Raw genomic sequence first — 8,440 nt, forward strand, 5'->3', positions numbered from 1 at the left:
TAAATTAAACTAATAAATCTCATAATAACATCAATACGAAATGACAATCACAAAATCCCCAAAACCAATGAAATTGAGTTATAACCTCTAAGAGGTACACTAGAAATCTCTAAATACAATACTGTTTGATGTGAAGATAAACAGTAGAAAAGACAATAGTAGAAGGTGACTCCGAGGTCTGCGAGCATCAAGAAAGTATACCTTGAAGTATATGAAATATCTGGGTCAGCTCACTGGCATCCGACACGAGCAGAAGTACCTGGATCTTCTAAATAATGTGTAGAAGCGTAGCACGAGTACACCACAAACGGTACCCATCACCGAATCTCGTTTGAATCATCATTTGTCAGGACTCTTTGGCGTAAATTCCTTGGGTTGGACATGTGGAGTACGTTCGGTGGAATAATTTCTTAGATGTATTACCGCATCCCCAAGGGTTAGGCCCACTTTTTACAGGTCAATGGAATCTTTATGCTTAAATCCCCGATTCAAGTAGTCATTTATTTAGTACCCCTCCCAAGGGGCGGGAACTGCCATACTAACTCTTCCTGGGGTGATTCCATCCACAAACACAAAGTTAATGGTTGACTCATATTGCCCATCCCCATTTAGCTATTACATTTATTTTTCTCGTTGCTGGTCATATGCATAGAACAAATTTCGGGATTAGGAATAGTATGAAAGATCTTTTAGATATACATATTCCCCCCATCAAGCCTAACCTTGGTAGATTAGTGACGAGGTCAGGTCATGATATCTACTAGACATAGAAACCTGAACAGAATATCAAAATAATCTAATAACGAAAAGTAAAGAAATATATGACAACTAACATAATGATGATGTAAGGCTAACAATGGAAGTTTAGGCAATAAAGTACAACAATGAATAAACATATGATGAAAACAACACGTGATCAAATACAATCAAAATATAAGTAAAATGAATGAAGGAGAGACAATAGCCGTCCAAATCAACAAGGCTTTTCAACATGGAATGTACAACAAGAATCACAACCGATGTACCAACCTCATATTCACATTTCACAAATCACAACTGCAATCTTCCTTGTATCACCGCGTGAGCCTTGCATTTATTTTAAAAATATGTTTCCCAAAATAGCTACACGCGCTTTAGCCCCTTATCTCATAGTATGGCTTCTAGTAATTCCCTTATTAGAAACACGCGTTTAATCCCACCTTATCTCTCCATATGCGCATCAATACCCACCCTTATGTGGTGCTACAAATGTGGTGTAGGATTTTTCTCCCTGCTATTATCGTCGCCTTGTGGAAGGGCGTTCTGTCGTTTCAGCCTAGTATTAGTGTTGCCTACAGTTTCATGGCATTGTTATCGCACAGTGTTGGTGTACTTGTAGGGTACTTATTTATGTGTCGAGGTAGTGAATGACTCGAAAGGAGGATTTCTCGGTTCATGGCTTAGATGTTCGGCATTTTGTTCCAGCGTAGAAAAGCCAATTGGACTATGGATGTTCAGGCCTTGGTTGACGGACTAACGAGACTTGATATATTCGAATGTGGTAGAATTATCATCTGTGATGTGGTGTCTTTGTCCTTGTTGAAACGTATTAAGGCTTATCGGTGTTATGGTCTCCCTTGAATTTCCTTCGAGGCAGGGTGATGTGGAATGGTGCTTAAGCATCGGTTATCAGAGATGGTGGTGTATGGCAGCTTCAGAGTCGAATAGGTGTTTCTAATGTTGATATCTTAAGGGAGATGATCTTTATGGAGGTTTAGAATTAGTAGAAATTTATTAGTTCGGGTGTTACAAAGATGGATTATGACTGAAGGTAGTATTTGGGCAGCGAAGGATAAGGAAGGACATGGTGGGAGGTGTCTCGGGGAGGTTGAATTGCTAGAGGTCGAGAAGTTTGCTTCGGAAGATGGTTAACTCAGAGTGGGAATGTTAGCGGAACGTATGGATTTTGTGGTAGGATGACCACATGCTTCCAAAAAGCTTGGCGCGATTATGGTCATGCACAAGGGACTAAGTCTGTGTATTTCATTTGAGAAGGCAGCTTTGTACTTCAGAAGTTTGAATATGACAGAAAGCGTTTTCTTGGGATGTAATATGACTTCGAGTTTTAGATGTATCGCTGGACCTTTATTTGATGTTGATAGGAATGAGCGGGCGATTTCTGGTGGAGATCATGGGCTCAAGAGGATTAACAGATTTCGTGATGGCTCTAATCAGGGCAATGTCGTTGGAAGATATCGATATGGGGTTGCACAAAGAGTTGTGTGATTCCTAGTAAAGGTCCTCTGAATAACCTTATTTTTTGTCCAACATGAAGTATGTACTACCATGTGAGTTGGGGTCACTTGAATAAGATGGTGTAGTGATCATGAGGTCGAGTGTGTGTTTGGAGATGATAATTCTAGTTATCTTATGCAAGTTCTAACAAGAGATTGCGAGGAATTTGGCGGGTAACGGTGAGAGCTCATTGTAAGTGAGGAAGAGGAGTTATTGCGGGTTCTGGATTTATGTGATTGCAGCTTAAAGCTAAGCGGGGAAGTCCACCGTCTACGATTGGGTCGCATGGTTGTGTGCCTTGGCAGTATCGAGTTATCAGTGCATTTGTAGATTAGTTATGACAAAGGAAAGAAAACATCAAGGGTATTTCGGGCAAGGAATTTGATGTATATGTGCTACATTCACCTTATCGATTCGTGTGCCGATGTTGGGATGACTCAGAGTTTATGCTTCTTGTGGATGTAGTGTGCAAGGAAACGAATTCATCTTATTGTTTCCTTGGAAGTGATCATATGCTAGCAGAGCACTAGAGTTTGGTTATATTCGGGGCCAGGTCAGAGTGGGTGACTCTCAACAATGGTCCTAGTGGGTTCAAGAATTAAAGCGCGATGTCTAAGGATTTTGGGTTCGTTATGTGGCTGAGGACTAGGTTTTTGCAACAGAGTGTGAAGAACACTTGGGGAATTGCTATGTTATCATCAGGCCTATGGTGCAGTTTTAGAGGAACAACTTCGGATTGGTAGAAGTTCTTTCAGAATAGGTGTATTAGTTGGAGATACTTTGAGTGCACGAGGAGGGTATGAGATGGATGATGGGTATTGAGACGATGTGGTCTCGTGATTTGGGGTCAATCGGGATGAGTGTAGTCTAGGGTTCGTTATGTGTTTGAATAAAACCATTATTTCAAAGGCTAGTCAAATAAGCAAATTGGAAGAAGTTGAGCCAGTTAGTAATGGTTTGAACCATCATGGTGCTGGAAATGATTAGTTCCTTTGGTGTGTTAAGTTATACAGGCAATTTGTGGTTGTACATGCGGGCTTGACAATCACCGTAATTTGACTGATTTGGAGGTATTTGATTTTTATGGCCTTGATATGTGTAAATGGATCCCGAAAGAGTTATAGCGGTCTAGACTTTAACTTGAGGGTTGCATTCTCGGTGGTTCTGGGAATTCGGTTGCATGTTGCGATTGTTCTTCTAGGATTAGTTGGGTGAAAAGGGGCTCTAGTTGATGAAGTATTTTTTTCTACTGATGGTTCAATGGTTATGATGAAATTCTTTTCCTCTCGCGTAGCGGCATGATCGGTGCAGTGAGCGATATGGAAATTGGAAGTTGAGGATCAAGGTAGCGGTTCGGTTTTGATAGGAATGTCACGAGCTCGGAGGAGCGGGGAAAGAATCCAGATGTTTAGAGTAAGATGGCATTATCTTAATGTCAGTTGAGGGCGGTGTTCTGAGGAAGAGGCATTGTGCATTAGTTTGTGGATTCTTAATTGGCATTACAGAAATAATAGGGTTGATGGCCATAAATGTGTTGATTTTGCTACCTGGTGCGGTAGGTTGTGGGAGTAACATCCACGGGATAATTGTGTAAGTGTGACGTGTTGGCCATTTAAGTAGTAAAGACTGAAATCGGGTATAAAGATTCTGGTACTATCATTGATTGGAGAATTTATGTCTGAGGGATGCTCTATTACTTTGTTTGTGGACTGTGGAAGTTTGTTCCAGATTGGACAGTTGCTCGAATGTGTCATGAATAGGGTCATTGTGGATCTTTGAAGGGTTATTGGTCCAGTATAGCATGATCAGAATCGTTTGGAGGTCCATTGGTAAATCTAATGTGAATATATGCTCCACATTAGGTCGGATGTGTTCTTCCAACATGGCATTGCTTATGGGTGATTCTTCGGGCGTAGTGGATGATATTCCTAGCGTTGTCTATTTCAGGTGCTACTCTTTTATGCCATATGTGTGGTGAGGCGGCTTGATTATTCGCGCATACATTGTGATTCGGCGTAGCTTGTGGTATTATATAAGCCAGATGTCTCCCGAGATGTCGGTTATTTGATGCACCTTAGTCGAGCTTGTTTTTAGTAGTGCATGGTACTATACGTCTCCCCTGGGTTGTGTGTATGGACTTGGCATTCTTGTGGTCGATATTCAGGCATTTCGTGGGCAGGAGCAGTTTGGCTTGGTAGGTGCTTCCTTATTGATGATTATGTATGGATCGGGTGGCATGCCGCCACGAGTATCATGTGTAGATCGGGTTGTACGTCGTAACAATGATATGTTGAGTACGACTCTTTATTCTTATTTTGTGTGCCTTGTTTCTCATCTTTGAGATAGTTTCGTAGCATCGGTTTGGCCGTTTTATTCATTACGCAGGTTGGATAGTTCTTGGCCAGAGTTCGTTCTTCCTTATGGGTCATATTCGAGTTGTAGCTTGTTGGCGCATTGATGGCATCATATGAGACTTAGACACTGGTTGTGGTGGTTTATTGCCCTAGTAACCTGTACTGGGTGAGACAAAGTTATTGGACCTGAGATCAGTGCAGACGGATTTATGTAGGATATATTAAAGAAAAAATATCACTATTCAGTTTAGAATAAGGTAATGGTTTTTGTCAAGCGGAAAGACTCCATGATTTATTGTTTTGGTAAGCGGTTATGAGATTCTACATGTCTCTTTTGTCATGGAAGCATTGCGAGAGTTGGATCAGGGCTTATACGCGATATAAGATGTATTACGGGCATCAGATTCGTGAAATTGCCACCATTGTGGTTGGAGGATGTTATCATGGGCATACGAATCATGCGGTGCATTGTGTGATTTTAGCATGGGTGAATGATCATATTTGGTACAACGGGCAGAGATTGATGCAGTTTTTGTATGTTATAATCAGGTCTCACAGAGAATTCCGGATGTTGGAGTTTGGTTCTAAGGCTTGTGGGCTAAGGTAGTAGGAAAGATCTTCAGTATGGCTCGAGCAAATGTGCTCACATAGGTTGTGGTGGCACAAGTAGGTGCACGAGGTGTTAAACAACGATTTTGGGGAACTCCATAGCAGTTCTTGGCACGTTTGAGGACGAACATATGTTTAAGTGGGGGAGAATGTAACGACCCGACTGGTCGTTCTGAGCTCTAGCACGTTGTTCGATAGTTTGAGCCCTTGAGTAGCTTCACTTCATGTTTTATGACTTGTACGCATGGTCGGAATTGAATTTCGGGAAATTCGGAAGGAAAATTCTTAATCCGGAAGCTTTAAGTTGGAAGAGTTGACCAAGCTTTCACTTTTGAGTAAAACGACCTCGGAATTGGGATTTTAAGATTCCCATAGGTTCGTATGATGATTTTGGACTTGAGCATATGTTCAGTTTGAGTATCGGATGGTCCGGGAGCGTTTCGGCGCCTAATGTGGAAAATTGGCATTTTGAAGGTTTTAGAATTTCTTAAGTTTGGTTTGAAGTGGACTTTGGTGCTATCGATGTACGTTTAGGATTTAGAGCCTTGGAATAGGTTCGTATTGGGATTTGTAACTTGTACGTGAAATTTGGCGTCATTCCGGAATGTCTAAGTGGGATTCGGACGAGTTTGACGAAGTTTGGAAGTTTGAAAGCTGAAAGAATGTCAGCACAAGATTTCCTACTCCTAAAAAAATAAAAATTAAGTATACCCAATTCAAATAAAACCCTTGAAAAAGAACCGCGGCACAAAGAAAGATCAAGGGGGAATTATTGCACTACCTACAAAAGAAAATCTTTGTCTTTTTCCTTCGACTTAAATCACTTAAGAAACCTATTGATGATATCCATCATCGGGAAAAATCTAAAATTTTAAATTTTCATGATTTTTTTTTCTAACTACTACAACTAAAAAACAGAGAACTACTATACATACATACATACAACATATTGCCCACCCCACACTTTAAGTTGTGGTATTTTTCCATGACACACAATTAAAAAAAGTATAAGGTAGAGGAAACTTCTCTGAATATCTAGTCGGGATCTGAGTCGAAGTCGGGCTTCATTCCTCGCCTTCGAACTAATGCACACATCCATGCACACAGCTGTTTCTCAGCCTTTTGGGGGTACACCTCACACTTATCTTTCTCGCTCAGTGCAACCTTCTCTTTTGAGCCCTTCACTTTCCCCCTAACACTTACAGCTGGTTTTTCTTTTTGTGCCCCCTTTGCTACATTCATCTCAAAAGTCACAGTCTTCTCACCCACTTTAAGCATGGGTTTTCTCTCATATATATCCAATATTGCTCTACCCATCACTAAGAATGGTCTTCCTAAGATGAGGGGGGCCTCCTTCTTTTCCCCCATTTTCACCACTATAAAATCCACAGGAAATACAAACTTATCCACCCGAACTAACACATCTTCCACTATCCCCTCGGATATTAAAGTTGTTTGGTCCGCCAGCTGCAAAGATATTGGTACTGACCTTATCTCTACACTCTCCTTATCCAATTTTCTGTAAATAGATAGAGGCATTAAGTTAATTGAGGCACCATAATCACATAAAGATTTATCAAAATTGATAGTTCTTAATGAGAAAGGTATAGTAAAACTCCCTGGATCTCCACACTTTTGTGGGAGTTCGTTTTGCAATATCACATTGTAATGCTCTGTGAGCTTGACCACTAAGGTCTCCTCGATTTTCCTCTTCTTTGTAAGGATCTCCTTCAAGAATTTGGCATAAGCAGGCATTTGTGAGAGCACCTCTATGAATGGTAGGTTCACATGAACCTGTTTCAGCACATCCAGAAATCTCCCAAATTGCTTGTCCACCGTTTCTCTATATAGCTTTGGGGGAAAGGTAAAACAAGCATATGCTCGCTCTCATCATGTTCCTACATTCTTTATGTTTCTCCCTTCTTCTTTTTCTCAGCTTTCATCGGGCCTTTCTTCCTCTTATCAACATCACCTTTCAACTTCTCCCACTTTTATTTTCAAGTTCCACATCATTTCTGATCGGGGTGGGATCTTTCAACACTTGCCCACTTCTCAGAGTTACAACATTCACTGTTTCTTTGGGATTTCTCTCAATATCAACGGGGAAATTTTCTGGAGCCCTCTCAGATAATATTGTTGCAATCTGTCCCACTTGTCTCTCCAAGTCTCGAAAACCAGTGCCCAATTCTTTGATAGTTGCTCTACGGGCGTCCAGCCTCTCATCAGTTTTTAGAATGAAGGCCTTCATGAGATCTTCTATGCCGGACTAAATGGGCTGTTGAGGCTGAAATTGCTGCCTATGCTGATTCATAAAGCCAGGAGCTCCTTGTCCCTAGGGTCTAGGGTTGTTTTGTTGCCATGCATTCGGAGTACCCCCAAGTGAACTCAATGAAAAACTAGGGTGCCTCTAACCCATTGCATTATAATTTCCCATATGATTCACTTCCTCAGTTGAGGCTTGATACTCATGAGAAAGGTATCCTCTTCCACATATATCACAAGCTGCATGAGGCTCATTTTGCATCGAGGCTAAGGTCAGCTTTCGTATTTCCTTAGCTGTAGTATTAAGATGTACCTGCATAGATGTATTAGCATCAACTTGGTGAACACCAGTTGATCTTCTTCTTCCAGCACTCTCAGAGGGCCACTGATTTGCATCTTCAGACAACTCATCAAGAATTGTAACTATCTCCTCTGGAGTCTTCTTCATCAAAGGGCCTCCCACTGCATTTCTCAATGTTCTACGTGAGGCCGGTGTCAATCCTTCCCAAAAATCATGGAGTTGCATCCAGAGTTCAATTCCACTACGTTGACACTTTCTAACTATGTTCTTAAACCTCTCCCATGCTTCAAAAATAGTTTCAGTCTCTTTCTAGCAGAAGTTATGGATTTCTCTTCTAATCTTACCCGTCTTAGCCGAGGAGAAATATTTATCAAGGAATTTTCTGGTCATCTCCTCCCAAGTTCTGATCGAGCCACTGGGCAAACTTCGAAGCCACTCCTTAGCATCATCTTTAAGTGAAAAAGGGAATGTCCTTAAGTACACTGCATCTTATGACACCCCATTGTATTAAAAGGTGTTCATAATCTCCTCGAAGTCCATTAGATGAGTGTTTGGATTTTCGTTTGGCTTCCCTTAGAAGACATAGCAATTCTGAAGGGTTTGAAGCAACCCTTGATTCAACTCAAAATTGTTTGTTGTA

General features: G+C 41.1%; 1 non-coding gene across 1 annotated transcript; it reads left to right on the forward strand.

Moving 5' to 3' along the window:
• Positions 1 to 8,035: 8,035 nt before the first annotated feature.
• Positions 8,036 to 8,142, forward strand: LOC117277048 (small nucleolar RNA R71). Its single transcript, XR_004507316.1, has one exon. It is a non-coding gene; the product is annotated as a small nucleolar RNA R71 (small nucleolar RNA).
• Positions 8,143 to 8,440: the final 298 nt, after the last annotated feature.

Source organism: Nicotiana tomentosiformis, chromosome 1, assembly GCF_000390325.3.
Source record: "Nicotiana tomentosiformis chromosome 1, ASM39032v3, whole genome shotgun sequence".
Lineage (NCBI taxonomy): Eukaryota > Viridiplantae > Streptophyta > Magnoliopsida > Solanales > Solanaceae > Nicotiana > Nicotiana tomentosiformis.